The sequence below is a fragment of the Tribolium madens genome, unplaced genomic scaffold, assembly GCF_015345945.1.
Source record: "Tribolium madens isolate multiple individuals breed KSU strain unplaced genomic scaffold, Tmad_KSU_1.1 Scaffold_19;HRSCAF=116;Tcas5.2_LG9, whole genome shotgun sequence".
Taxonomy (NCBI): domain Eukaryota; kingdom Metazoa; phylum Arthropoda; class Insecta; order Coleoptera; family Tenebrionidae; genus Tribolium; species Tribolium madens.
The window spans coordinates 16,723,719-16,739,731 of NW_025400983.1; the positions used below are offsets into that span (position 1 = coordinate 16,723,719).

General features: G+C 29.1%; 1 protein-coding gene across 2 annotated transcripts in view; it reads right to left on the reverse strand.

The window, feature by feature from the left end:
* The window catches only part of LOC123015472 (potassium voltage-gated channel subfamily H member 8), a 34,928-nt gene extending 27,525 nt beyond the window's left edge, over nucleotides 1–7,403 (reverse strand). For both annotated transcript variants that reach the window (XM_044415210.1, XM_044415209.1), the window contains exon 1: nucleotides 7,203–7,403. The gene's annotated coding sequence lies outside the window, so the exon portion shown is untranslated. The remainder of the gene's footprint in view (nucleotides 1–7,202) is intronic.
* Nucleotides 7,404–16,013: the final 8,610 nt, after the last annotated feature.

The following is a 16,013-nucleotide window of genomic DNA, read 5'->3' on the forward strand; positions in this document are numbered from 1 at the left end:
CTAGCGACTAAAAGATGAATTCCAAAATGTATTTTATGTTGGTTTTGAATTCTCCCATCGCAACCCAAATTGACATATTTTTTATTTAACTTAAATTAAGTTGAATCAAAGGCTACTTGGACTAAAAATTTCAAGAATTAAACCACCCCTAACTGAAAAACAAATCGCCAAAAATTTTTTTTTTGACATTTAGGTACGCTGACTTTTTCTCCTTCCAAAAACGTTTTAAAAAGTACGGGGTGCCATTTAAAATTTCAAAGTATTGGTGGCTAGCGACTAGGATGAAACTTACAATGTAACTAATGTTGGTTTTGAACTTCCCCCTCGCGATCCTAATCGACCTGTTTTTGCTGGAAAATTTATTTACTCAATGTCAAAAGTTATTGAGACTGGCTCCTTTTGAAATGAAAGCCCTGTATATACTACAAAGTTTGTTTAAAGTACCTACATTTCAGAATCCAAAATAAAATAATCTAATCTAGCTTGTAGCAGTTCAGAAAAATTGTATATAATATACAGAGAGATTCAGATAAGATAATGAGCCCGACGTTCTAGCGATGCAACTCAAAAAACAAATTTCATTTACGTCTTGATCTAAATTTAATTACGATTTGCATTTGCAATCCAAGTTTCCTTATGTTGGCTCTGACAGTGCTTTGACAAGCAATTTTTGATTTATAAAAACTTATAAAAACTGTTTGCCTACCTTTAATGTTTCATTCTTTCATACTTTTTGTATTGGTACTAATGATCGTTCTTTGCGCTGATAACTTGGATTCAACTTGCAAGTCTTAATTTAAATTGGATCAAAGGCGTAAATAAAATTGTTTTTTGGATTGCATCGCCAGATCGTCAGGCAAATTATAGCTCTGTATACAATTATTCACATATTATGTAAATATTTTTTTCTATTCCCACATCTAAAACTGGTATTATCGTATACAAGGTGATTCTTTTAGGGCATACATTAAAAACTTTTTATCCACAATCACCCTATAAAAAGACTTTAATCCACACTTTAGATACGTATCAACTATCAGTTTATCCACTAGTGGAATAAAGTAACTTTATTTCACTGTTAGTAACCAGCGCACCGCATAACAGCTTACTACGTTTAACCGAAATCACATTTGGCGTGACGTTTAAATGTCAGTTTAATTTTTAATTAAGTTTGGAATAATTTGGGCCTGTGATAGTGGATAAAATGTTATATTGCAGTCGTGTGTTAGTCGCGTTTTATCCATTTAAAAAAAACATTCTTGCTTGGATAAAACGCTACCTAACACACTCTTACCATAAATAACTATTAACTTCTAATGCAGATACGAATTTGAAATTTTGTACACAACCCAAATCGACCAGTCTGAGTTCAACTAAATTGTTTTCAAAATGGCTGAACTTCCGGAACTACGAGAAATTGGCGCCAACTTTGAAATTTTAAATGGTAACCACATATTTTTATTGCATTTTTGAATTCTCCTCTTTACACTGAGTAAAATGTACCTAATTGTTAGTACTTATCTGTCATAGTTTTTGATATACAAGGTGAATAAAAAGTATGGAACCAAGCGTTTCTTTCGTAAACTAAGCACTTTACAAAAAAAATAATTAGTGTAGCGTAAAGTCCAATTAAAATGTGACCATTTATCAAGAATAACATTTTTAGAAATTTCTTTTAGTTTTCGAGTTTGGAATTTTTTTTTTAATGGCAACCCACTATGGTAATTTTTTTAATTAAAGATTATGATCTAAAAATGACCTCTAATTAAACAGAATTGTTTTCTAATCAGTACTTTTTTTTAATAAATTGTTAAAGTTGCGTTCCGAGCCCATCACGAAGATTTTCCGAACTTGAACGAGAGAGTCGTTCATGACTTTGGTCGTTGGAGAGCCCGGTTTTTGGTGCAGGTGCTTTGGGGTGGTTCCGGATGGATCAAAAAATGTAAAAACAAATCATTTTCTTCTATTTTTAGTCCATTCGAAACCACCCCAAAGCACCTGCATAGAAATCAGCGCTCTCCCATGATGAAAAGCATGAAACAACCACTTCGGTTAAGTTCGGAAAATCTTCGTGATGAGCTCGGAACGCAACTTTAACAATTAATTAAAAAAAAGCACTGGCTAAAAAACAATTTTATTTAATTAGAGGTCATTTTTAGATCATAATCTTTAATTAAAAAAATTACCATGGTGGGTTGCCATTTAAAAAAAAAAAAAATTTCCAGAACTCGAAAACTAAAAAAAATTTCGAAAAATGTTATTCTTGATAAATGGTCACATTTTAATTGTACTTTACGCTACACTAATAATTTTTTTCGTAAAGTGCTTAATTTACGAAAAAAACCGCTTGGTTCCATACTTTTTATTCACCTGGTATGTCAATTTTTTGGTCGAAATTTTCGTTTGCAGAGGTTTATTTAAAACATCACAGCTTTTCAACCCTTTGCGATAAGTGAATATTTTTTTTACAATCGATAACCAAAGTTTCGAAAAGTTTTCTAGAATTTTCAAAATTGTCAACTGTGAAATTGCAAGGCTAGTATGATTTTTTGAAAATGATCATTAATAAACAGCTATAACTCAGTTTTTTTAGACACTGACAAAATTTACGGTTTGTCTTCTGTGTAAGGAAGTTTTGCATTTCTCAATACGAAACGTCAGATTATTTTTAACAGATTTAAAGCAAGTTTAAGACTTGTTGAGTCTAATTTGGAGAATAAAATGTTGTATTCAACTCGTATTCGTGTAAATCGGTTCATTTATTCCACCTCCTGGATGATAAACCACTCGTTAACACTTGTGGTTTAAAAATCCACTCGTGATATAAAGCGTACGATTTACACTCAAACTCATCGAACAAATAACTATTTGACTATGCATTTGCAAAACATACAGGCTGAACAAAAAGTGTAGAACTAAGCCTTCAGAAAATAATAATTAATAAAAATTTGTAATTATTATTAAGTGATATAACAAAATTTGTTATCACATTTAATGTGATCGTGTTTTGAAAATGAAATTTTGATTTTCTTTTTAAATTATGTAATTTTTTTAAATGGCAACTTATGTAAAGAAAAAATTGATAAAACTAAAATGGAGATTGTTGTAATCTTTAGATTGTAAATTCAAATACAAAAAAAAAAAACAAAAAAATTGTATTCCTAAGAAATGTCACATTTTCGTAATACTTTATCATTCATCCAATAATTAAAAAAACAAGAAATAAATAGTTTAAGCAAGCAAAAAATGTTTGTTCTCATATTGCCTGTTCACCTAGTATGAGTAATTTTTAAAGAGGTACATACAAATTAGCTCACTGTGCAAACAGACTAAAACTGCTAACAACAATCGCTACTAAAGAATAAAGTTTTGAGAAAAAGATAAATAGAAATTAAATACTTGATAAAGTGAAGGACATACATAGCAGGTTACTTATTAAATGCACTACACAGAACACACTTTCTAACCAAGTACTGGCAAGCAGCCTTTACTAATAACACAGATAAACATTGAACATATCGTAAAAGCTATTGTTTATCAAAGAGATGCATTAAATTTACTTTATCATAAAACTAAACTAAAGGTATAGTAAGTATGCCCGAATTCAGTGGTGAATTCCAAAACTCGTTTTAATTAAAAAAAAAATTAGCAGTGGATTCTTTAAAGGTTTTTGCGCTCTTTCGATCTGTAAAATTAAAAATGTAGCAAACTAAAAAGGCCAAACAATCAAAACTTGTTCGTTTGATATCTACTAGACCCAAAAATTCAAAACTTTTTCTTTTCACAAAAAAGTAGCAAAATTCGTTCTTTAGAAAATTCAAAAGATTTTGTTCTTTTAAAACTTAACAAAATTAGTGCATGTTTAGACTCTTTTTATGGTCATCACATGAAATAAAAAAGCAAAGCAGCAAAAATACATTTATATATTTACATCTTACTACTTTACAGGGTGAATAAAAAGTATGGAACTAAGCGTTTTTTTTTTTAATTAATTACCCCAAGAAAATAATGATTAATAAAAATTAAAGTACTATAAAAAATGTGATCGTGTTTTAAAAATGAAATTTTGTTTTGTTATTGAGTTTTGCCATTTTGCCAAAAAAACATATATTTTTTTTGAATAAAAAGTACATAGTTGTAATTCTTAAATTGTAGCCTTTATAAAAAAAAGGTTTTATAAAAAAAATTCTAAAAATTTTATTTTAAAAAACCTTACATTTTTATAATACATACTTACTTTATTTATTCATGAATTAGTTTTTCCAAAAAAATATACCGGGTGTCCCAGGCAGGTTTGGATATAGGAAATTAACATGGGAAATTAGTTTTTATTTTTTCCGACTGCAGGAGTAAAAAAATTAAAATCTGACTAATGGAGCTTGTAGTGCTCGAAAAGGACTATCTTATTGATATTTTTGTGGATTTTGTGGATTGCCGGGTTAGCGTTACCAAGAAACGAACTATCAAGTCAAATTGTGACAAATTCTCCTTTGGCAACAATGACTTGATAGTTCGTTTCTTAGTAACGCTAACCCGGCAAATTCAAATTTCGATTTTTCGACGGTCGTTTTCGCCCATATGGAGTTAATTGGAGAATCGACAAAAATATCGATAAGATAGCCCTCTTCAAGCACTACAAACTTCATCAGTCAGATTTTGATTTCTGTTACTCCTGCAGCCGGAAAAAAATTAAAACTAATTTTCCATGTTAATTTCCTATATCCAAGCCTGCCTGGGACACCCGGTATATTTTTATTCACCTGGTACCCGTAAAATTCTTAATAATATTACTGTTCACCAGTTACCTTACTTCTAACTTTCCTATTACTATTTTAAATGATTTTAACAAAAAAAATCTATTGCCAACATTAATTTACTACAAAGTAGTTAAATCATAATATTATAGACGACGACTCTGTCGCCGACAAAAATTACAATATTTTACAGTCACCTGGTATTTTCAAATGTTGCTGATGAAGTTGTAAATTTTTATAATCTTATTTTAAATTTTGCCTGACTTTTGTTTGTTTAAATTGCATGAAAAAACAGTAACATAAGTAGGTAATCTACAATACGCCAAAAATAAATCAAAAAATTCTTCCGTCTAGTTTTTTTACAAAAAAATAAAATGACCAAAAATAGAGGTTTTTTTTAAATTATTTTTAAACGGCACTGACAAAAAAAATTAAATTAATATTCAGGGTGCGCCAAAACTCGCGCCCCAGAAAAAAATTTCAAGTAAGATAATATAACCGGAACATGGAAAAAATCTTTAAAAAATTCTGTCAAAAAATTTTGACATTTATTTTTTGACATTTGACATTTTTTTATGTCTATTTAATGATACTGATGATCTTGTACATGTTTTTTTACAATTATTTAGTAAAGGTACAAAAATTTTGCCAATAAAAGCCACAAATAACATTAAACAGAGCTTCCTTGTAGGATACAGCTTCCTTGTTTGTAGCAAAAAAAACTTGGAAAATTCTTTTTTTAACAGAAATAAATAGAGTCAAAGTGAAAAGTTTAATTCATTTTATCTTTTAAATTTTTATAGATACAATTTTTTTAACATTTTTTCTATGTTCCTGGTATCCTACTTTATATGGCATTTTTATTTGGGGCGCGAGTTCTGGCGCATACTGTATATTGCTGCTACAGCCATCAAAAAGTTATATATATATATATTTTTTTTTCAGAATTTTTAAATACCTTAAGCTCTTACGTTGCCCTTAAAATACGCTTCATCTTAAAGTACGACGGCAATAGAAACGTATCTTATGAATTTATAAAATACGCTGATGTATATTTTTTGTCAATTTTGACATACTACTTCATAATAATTTCTGAATTTAATAAAATTTCTGATTCAATATTAGTGTTGCAAAAAATCTTGAAGACAATACGAGTTTTATAGTTTACAGCTGTAGTTGTCTTAATGGCTATATTATAGTGTCACGAACTTTTTTAAAATAAATTTAATTCTCTACAACTTTGTTCTTTACACTTCTTTTCTATCTTTAGTCGTATGTATAGCGTTTACAAAAAAAGTTAAAAACATGAGGCGAAGCAAAAATTTCTGTTCCGTTTATTATTATAAATTACGGTTTTCAGCAAAATTTTTGTTATATCATCTTTTCTTACTGTGAAGTATTTAATATTTAATATTTGCCTGTAATTTTTCTGTTTGTGTTGTCATCATCTTTATTTCAAATAAAACCATTTTTTTCGTTTGCTCCTAAATTGTAAACTCGCTACTGAGACTCTATCTATTTATCTGTGCTTTTTTAAACCAAACATAGGACTATGACCAAATTTAAAAAAAAAATCCCTGTATATTACAAAAACAAAGTGTTACAAACACTCTCATTGTGATGAGTAGTCGTCTGTAATGCACGAGTATAAACGTGTTTTTTATACTATTTTTTCTATTGAGTGCTTTTTAAATTGACGACATAAGACGTATGTTGTATCCAAGTCGCTTGAAAATAGCTCAAATTCGATAAAACATGTTGATCTACAATAATTTCTAACTAATAACAATTGTATGCAGTCAGGCCAAAACCAGTGTTACAAATTGCATTTTGTAGCGGAAGATTGGATTCATAACTCATAAGAATGTTAAAATTAGCAAACAGAAACAAATAAAGATTGTATTTTCGCATAATTTTATATTACGATAGTTGTCAAGTCCTTGAGTTGATTTCAACTTCACTTTTTGATTTCAATTTCTTGGTGACATTAATATTTAATAATTTTAATCCTCCAAAAGTCCTATCTCTCGATGAAAAAATTATAAACGAAAACCATATCATATTTAAAAAATTGTATTGATTAGGTGTTGTTTACAGATATGGACCTAAAGTCAAAATTCCACTTTAATAGTCTTTAAAGTACTTTTCACTTTACACATTTGGTAATTGCGTATAATAGTATCAACATCCTAAATTTGTTTTACTATATACCAAGCTTACAAACTAAAATTAGAAATTAAGTATGTTTAAATTTTACTTTACAAAATTGAGAAAAAAACTACTCCTATGACTTATTAATATTTTAATTCGTTTATTTTATTATACGAGTATATGCTTTTTCTGTTGCTATTTTTATCATTTGTTATTACTACAAAACCGACCACCTTCATAATCCATGCAGACTGGCGCAACAGGTACGCAACAAAGTAGATGCGAGCGACCACTCACCTTTTCCCTCAGTTTTTAGTGCTGATTGTTATTGCGAAACGGGAAGCCCATGTTGATGATAACACTTTTTGATTGTCCTTTTTTCTTAGATCTAAAATACTGAATTTAGAATTTTTAATCACACGTTTCACTCTCAAATTTCAGATCACGGAATATCACCATTACACCACGATGAGCTTCCACGATTCCCGATGAACGAAGCTACCGTTTCCCGGGAATATTTCCTGTGCGATACGCTTGCGTAGCAAATATACCAGAGCGTCCCCATTCCCGGATTTTCCCAAGCATGTAATACTAATTACCTGATGAAATAAGTAGGTAGGCAATCTTTATTAATTCCTTACTCTGTAATTGCTTGCAAGTAATAAGAGGTAACAGCAATCTTACTTCATATAACTAACTATTGATTACTACTTTTATTAAATTATAAATAAATAAAAATCAATACACAAGAAAAGTTTGTTTACGTTTTTTTTTTAGTATTTCGCTTGGATAAACTTTATTTCATTTAAACGGAAATTACCAAGTAAAAATTCTGATGAGAAAACTGGTAACATCTTATTTACATCGTTACAAATTTTGATTCTTCTTTGCTTGTTACCCTAAAAAATTTATTAAAAATTTATGCTTAGTCAAAATGTCAAAATTTTAGACGTTGTGGATTTTGTGAATACTTTTCGAAAAGCCAAATTATCGAATACCTGGAGATATACCAAGTGCCCACAAAAAACTATATCAAGTGTGCTGTGGAATTGTGTCGCTCTATATCAAATATCGTCGATTTGTCAATTCAAATATAAAATGTCAATTATTCTGGTTATTGAGTGTTGTCTTTGTTGTTTTAGATTCAGTTTTTCTTATTACATTTACTTTTCATCAACAGTCTTCATCAAGAATCAAACTATTTTCGCAAATATCACAGTTTGTCCACGAATAGGTGAAACGACTCTTGTAAAAAAATTCTCGATTTAAATTTTTATTTTCTTGGTTTCAGCCCTGCTTATTGGGTAAAAAGTAATTTCTAATACAGGCTAGGCTGTATTATAGAAATTTTACATGCCATTTCATTTACAATTTCATTTCTTTTAAAGACGTTATAATACTTTTTTGTTCAAAGTTGAACAGTTTTTCGTTATCAATCGTTTGCTTGTCTTAGATAAAATGAATAAATTTTTTTGATTCTTTTCACAGCCAACTTTATTTAATTCAATTTTCAAATTGCCTAAAATTAAAAGTTAGAGATAAATAATAGTAAGTGAGCTTGTTGAAAGACAATTTAATGAGAAATGTAAAAATAAAGAAATATACAGAGTGTTATATTTAAAAAAACTGAAATAAATGTCACTTCCGGTGAAACAGGAAGCAGCGCTGATTAAGGCTGTCCGGGAGTGAACGGGCAAGTCGGTTTTCAGCACTTATTATTCTTTTTCAAAAGCAACCAGCAATACACCCTAGGCAGGGTCCAAACTCAGTCTTTACCTGCGTTCAGGGGTTGGGTTAGAAGGGTAATAAATTGTATAATTATTCTATCTACCTGATAGGTTGTACATATTTACTAATTATAAAGCTCACAGGTTCCATTTCCAATGGAAATTAAATTTTTGTATGGGGTAACAAGACATATAATTCCATAAATTAAAATTTTTTCAATCGGAAAAATTACAAATTTATGCAATTGTGAACTCAAAATTTTGGACATCAAGTTATGTCAGTTCAAAAAATATCAACGTAAGCCACGCTTTAGTGTCATTATGATTGACGTTTGCATCTAAAACTTGAAAGTTTTAGTTGAAATTTATTTTTGGCGTCTATTTCCTAATACATACAATAATGCCAGCAGTTGCAGTACGTTTTTTACATAGTTATTGTTTTTTATTATTATTTTGATATATTGGCATTTTTATTTAGCAGTCAGCATAAAAACTACAAAAATCAAAAAAAAATTGCACATAAAGTCAGTTTTACCAAATGACAAATCGTCCAAAATTCCGTATCCATACATCTAAATATCAAATTTACAATGCGCACTATAGAATTCATATTCTTTGGAGGGGCATTTATGATTTTTTTTAGCTAGGTGTTTTTAATTTAAAAGTGTTCTTGTTTTCCATTACAATTTTTTACCATTGACCACATTTATGGGTACCACTAACCGTAGAAAAATGCGAAGTTTTCATTTATAGTGTTATGTCTTGTAAAAAAAAAAGATTGTGATAGGCCGAATCATTTTTTATGAAGAACAACGATAAATTAAAAAACAAAAACGATCTCTTCAATGATTTTTTTTCATAGTTGTCCCGCTAAAAAACTATATGTTTTAGACTTCTGGCGAGCATTCGCTTAAAAGTAATAATTTTTTTGTATGCGCCTCGAAACAAGCTGAGTCTTTGCTGGACCCAATAAAATAGTATGAAAAATGGTTATATTAATTTCAGAACGGATAAGTCAATTTAGTTACTATGGTGGCGAAATTTGTTTAAAGAATAATAGGTGTAAATTTGTTGTATAATAAATTATTTTGTCTGATTATTGTTGCACTTTATTAAAACTCTCATAGATAATAAATAATCTTAGATCCCCACAAGGCACACATTTTTTTCGAAAAAAAATGGTCAGGTCTACTAAACACGGGAGATTCGATAGAAGTACAATTCCAACAAAATTAGCTTGTTTTTTCATTTCACGTCAAATGTTTCTGCTTCTAATTTTCTAATAATAATAAGTGAACATTATTATGCTAATTACATGATAAAGATGACCATAATCCGTCCTTTGCTTGGGTTGGTACACCCGGGGAAAAAACTATTCACCAGTCTAACTTTTTGCTCACACTGCGCTTTGTTGCAATAGTGTTTCCGACTAACTAGTTGAGGAACAGGTAATATGTCGAAAGATCCTTATTTAGGAAGTTGATCCGGACTCGGAGATACACGTTTCTTCAAAACGTGAAAATTTCTTTAATGAGTATAAATTATTAAATGGTGATTATAATAATTTGCAAAATGACACTAACCAAATTTTAGAGAAAAAAATGCATGCCTATGTATTTCATTACCTTAACAAAATTTTTGTGATTTACTTTTAATTTTATTAACAAATAGCTAGTTTTTTCCCTTTTTTACATTTATTTTTATTACTTCTAAACAAAGCAAAAAACCCAAAGTGGTAAATTAAATGCCATAATAATAATAATAACTAATATTATACAGTATGTCCCCGGATTTTCTTATTTTACGCTAACACTGCAAAAGAAAAACATTTTTTGTTTCACCTGAAACCAGTAAGTCTGTCATTTTAAAAGTTCATTATTTTCACTCAGTGGAAAAATTTAATTTTTCTCTTGATTATGAGCTTGTAATAACTAATAACACTATAGTCTACAAACAATAACATGTTTAATATACCTTTAATCGAATTATTATTTTTATGTTAACTTACCTTTAATTAAACAAAAATAATTGTTAAATTTATCTATTACGTCACAATTTTTTTGTTACAGACGATAATTTTTCTGCTTTCTGCACAAATGCCTCCGATTTAAAATTTATTTAAATTCAAATTGTTGCTGAATTATTGCAAAATTATTACTATATAGGTCTAAATAGGTCTTAAAGACATTTCACTCGCATTTGGACTTCTTTTCTTAAAATTTAGGGAGCATGAGTGACAAACAAGACGAGCGTTTTCATCAAGATCTAAAGGGTTTTCAAAGATCGACACGAAGGTTTTTGAAAATACGAGTATGTTAGTTAGATATAAAGAATACTGATCCAAGAAGTATAATAAAACCAAGTAAAATAACTTACTTTTAATATGTTTTTTGGCGGTTTTTGTATTTTTGTTAATTACATATTTCTTAAACGTAACGTGGTGGATTTTTTTAAATAAGTTTTTTTGAACTCAGTGCCTTAAAATCTATAAGAAATTAAATTTCAGCTAAGGTATAAAAATCGTATAAACTAGTGTAATTTTTTCTCTGCGTTTTAAATCCCATCACATTGGCGTTTCATTTTTTTAACAACGATGTCGTTTTGACAAATGAGTTAACGCAAGTTAAATAACAAAAATGTTTGCAAAAAAACATAACTTTAATACATGGCAAGTCAAAAAAAACAGCTTCTAAAAAACAGTCATTTTTAACAAAAACAATCATTATTCAATTAATTAATTAATTGTCAAATTGACATCGTTGTCAAAAAAATAAAGTCGCCAATGTGATGGGACTTGAAAAGCAAAGAAAGATTATTTTTACAAGTCTGAAAGTAAGAAAAAAACTTTTTTTTTAACCCTTCTTTCCACTGAGTCAGAATAATGAAGTTTTGATTACAGATTTGCTCGTTTCAGATAAAGCAAAAATAACCCTTGCTGTTAAAGTGTTATTTTATCTACTCAAAAGAGTTTTTAAAGAAATAGTTTAACATCTGCTATAGAAAAAAAAAGTATTTATTTCCTTTGCTTTTTTGGCGTAAAATCAAAGGTAAAAATTTGTTTCTTTTTGACTGGCTATTATAAAATGTATTATTAAGTTCAGAATTTTGATTATAAAGAAATAACGTGATAGAAATTGGCAAAATTCACAGTTTATTAAAAAATTCTGGCATTTAAAACTAGTCCTACAATCTAGATTTTTGAAAGCTGTAGATAAAGAACCTTAAAAGTCAAGTCAACGGCAGGTAGAGACCCTCCATCCTCCAACGCCTCTAGTGGTAAAAGCAATGAACTAGGAGGCATTTTTGGGCAAAATATATTTAGTAATAATTTAAAAACAACAGTGTTTTATTACATGGTGTTTGTTGAATTTGTTAAGAATTAATATTTTGTAATAAATACCAAAACCCTAAAACGAATCTTTAGGTCTACCGTTAAATATTGTGACTTTTACATCAATCACAATATCTCAAAAACTAAACACTTTTTTAAAAAAAGGCCAACGTATCGGCCTATAGAATATTCTTTTAAATTATCTTACAAAAACCAAAATTCATTACTTGAAAAATGACTGAGTAAAGTTGTTTTCAAGTTCACCATTTATGCATTTTTGTTATTTTTTTAAAAGTATTGATTTTTTTTTTAAAAATCTCAACGTATTGGCCTGCAGATTTAAAAAAACCTTTATTCTGATGTATAATACATGAAATTCTGTTGCATATTAAGAGAGTAATCTTGTTTTCAATATACTATCGAATCGTTGGTCGCGTACACCCTAGCATATATGCATTATTTGGCAGATGACAAGAAACTGTTCAACTTTGTTTGAAGAAGTAATGTCATAAAATAAAATTAATGGAGTTATGGCTTGGGGCGTTTTTATAATACAGCCTGTATAATTTTAGTTTTAAAAAATAAGTACGAGGAGCACTAGAAAAGTTATCTACCTAGCCATGAAAGAAACAATTAAGGGCGAGAATCCGTCGAAGACGATCCTCGAAGTGAAAGTCTTTTTTCGGGACATCAGGGGCATCTTTCTCATTAAATGTATGCGAAAAAAGACAGCAATAAATGCGGACATCTATGCAAACACGTTGAAAATTTACGTAAAGCAATTTATCAGAAAAGACTAATTTTTTATAATTGAGAAGTGTTTGTTCTGCATGACAGTGCGAATGTGCATAGCTTCGTTAAGTAAGATAAATCATCCTTCCTATAGTCCGGACTTGGTTCTGTTTAACATTTATCTTTTTCGATAACAAAAAAAAAATTCGACGACGGCGTTTTGACTCTGATGATGGCCTAAAAGTAGCCGACGACGAATTTTTTGAGAGTCGAGAGAAAACATTTTTTATAAAGGTAAACGTTTACTGGAGGAGAAATAGCGCAAGTGTATTCATGTAGAGGGTAATTATATTGAAAAATAAAATTATCAAAAAAATTGTACGTCTTTTGTTTCATTTCTAGGTAGATTACTTTTCTAGTGTCTCTTGTATATGCCTTGGAGATTTTCAAAAAAATATATATTTCTGCAGAGTAAAGCGCCTTTTAAGTTGCAAATACGACAAAAAGTTGTTTAGAATCAATGTCTAGGGTCCTTACACGAAATTTCAAAATCATCGGCCAATAATGATTTTTCATTTTCTTTTATAAAAATTTGTAAAACTTTGGTGTTAGAAATTAGTCTTTAACCAAGCAAAGCTAAATCCCAAAAAATGAAAATTTACGAGGTCGCAAACTTTTATAAATATGAACTTTCAAAAAAAAATTACACTCTTATCCCTAAGGTAATTTAATCTTATAATCCATATTCACAGGATCAACTTAAATCGAGATTTTTTTTATCTTTTACAAGAATCGTTTCACCTATCCGGGACACATTATGTGTATGTAAATTTTTTTTATCAAAAATATATGAAAAAAGAATAGGGTGTGTGTTAAAATGTTTCGAACTAAAAATAAATAATAAATAATATTTTTATAAAAATCTTTAAAATTACACTTTTTAAATTTGTGTTCTTCGTCTATTTTTTAGATATGTCCTGTAATTGCACTTCCCTTGCAAAACATATTATGAGTTTAACTTACAATAATACATTATTGTGCCAAAAAAAAGTTCTCTTTTACCTGCCTGTCGTTTTATACAGAATGTTTGCAGTCTTGGATAGAGAGAGATAAAAGCAAATTGTCAGAATATTGTAGGTAACGAAGAAAAAACTCATTGAATTGTTATTATTTTAAGAATATTATTTAATTTAAAAATATTGGTACAGTTTCGGCCGTTGGAAACTAAGACTCTTCAAATCCAAAATTTTGTTGTAAAATGCCCTGAACCCGAAATTTCTAAAATGTTATTGAAATAAATCTCCATGAAATAAGCTACAGATCTTAGCCACAGATTCTTTACGTAGAAGAATATGAATATTCGTACAAAAATTTTTTAAATCAGTGTCGTAGAGTAGAAAACTTTACATCAAAATAATGACTTTTGTAGACAGAAATATTTTATTGCAACACCATTCAAATCCAAAAAATTGAAACTGACATATTCATTCTTGCTAAAAACATAATTTTTATTTTGTACACAATGTTAAAGGGTGCTTTTATCAACTAATTTTAGAATAATCTTTTATCGTCTAGTGAAATAAAGTAATTTTTATTTACTGTTTATATTCAAGAAATTCTGGTAGGTGATGAGCACAAAATAAAACGAAATATTATACACGACGATAAAGATAAGACATTTAATTTGTGCTTTAATTTTTATCAAAATTTAAATTCAAGATATTCTGTTTGTGATCACTTCAAAAAACGTTCTTGCTAGGTTTGATTTATTTTTTCTTCAAATTTATGGACATAGATCACAAATGTTAAAACAATAAATTGGTTGTCATCGTTATGATTTACGGTGACGCACAAAGTGATGGCCACGATCATTGTTGTAGCCGAAGCAGCAGAGCAAATAATTTAAAATGAATTATTTATTTTGATAACATGAAATTTTGCTTTCTATTCTACATCGTATTGGTTTTCTTCTACCGTGCACATCATCTTAAAATTTCAACTTCAAGACCCTAAACACCTAAATCCGTTTCCAATTTTTATTAGTATTTAATTGGTCAAGAACGTAAAATATACTAGGTTATTAACAAACACACTAAGAAACTGTTAATAGTGTTAATGCACCCAAACGAGTTCGTTAATAGTTACTACGTTTCCATGAGAAATTGAATTCGAATTGAAAACGGTATTGAGATTCAATACTGCCCTGGAAACACTTTAAAATCGATATTGAAATCGATTTGAATCTCAAGGTCGATACGACAAATTCTGGGATCGTATTGGGATTGAAAGTACAATTTTTGCATGGAAACAGTATCGTATATACTGGTACTTTGCAGGGCTTGTGTCAAAAAGTTGACGTTGAAAAGCTGTTGTTGTTGTGTGACGTCATTTCGGTTTCATTTTGCTTTAAAAAAAAAGATTCCAAACTAATTCATGGAAACACACACGGACTCAATTCCAATACCGTTTTCAATTCGAATTCAATTCCTCATGGAAACGTAGTAAGTGTTATTAAAAACGCAATATACAAGATGCGCCAGAGAAAAATGCCATATAAGGTAAGATACCAGGAACATGAAAAAAATGTTAAAAAAATTTTATCTGTAAAAATTTCGAGGTTATGAGGGTTTAAAGTTCTCAATTTAACTCTATTTATTCCTGTTGGAAAAATAATTTTCCAAGTTTTTTTGCTATAGGCTATTAAAAGAGGAAACAAGGAAGTTGTATCCTAAATTGTAACTCTGTTCAATGTTATWTGTGGCTTTTATTGGCAAAGTTTTTGTCCCTTTACTAAATAATTGTAAAACAACATATACAAGATCATCCAAATAGATATATAAAAAAAAATGTCAAATGTCAAAAAATAAATGTCAAAATTTTTTGACAGATAGAATTTTTTAAACATTTTTTCATGTTCCTGGTATCTTATCTTACTTGAAATTTTTCTCTCGGTGCTAGTTCTGACACATCCTGTATAATAGTCACGTGCTATAATTGGTTATAATAATATCAGTGAAAGAATTAAAAAAAAACTCCATAACTTTTTTTCTATCCAAGTTATCGACAAGATTTTTTTAGGCGATATATCCAACAATAAGGCACATTATGAAAATATTTTTGTTCATATACAGAATGTCCCAAAATAAGATACACAACTAAGTTCTGTTTTTTTAAATAAAAACCGCAAATTTTCGTTACATTTTTTATTTGCCACTAATAAAGTTACTTTATTCCACTAGTGGATAAACTGGTACTTGATACGCATCTAAAGTGTGGAATAAAATCTCTTTATAGAGTGATTGTGGATAAAAAAATATC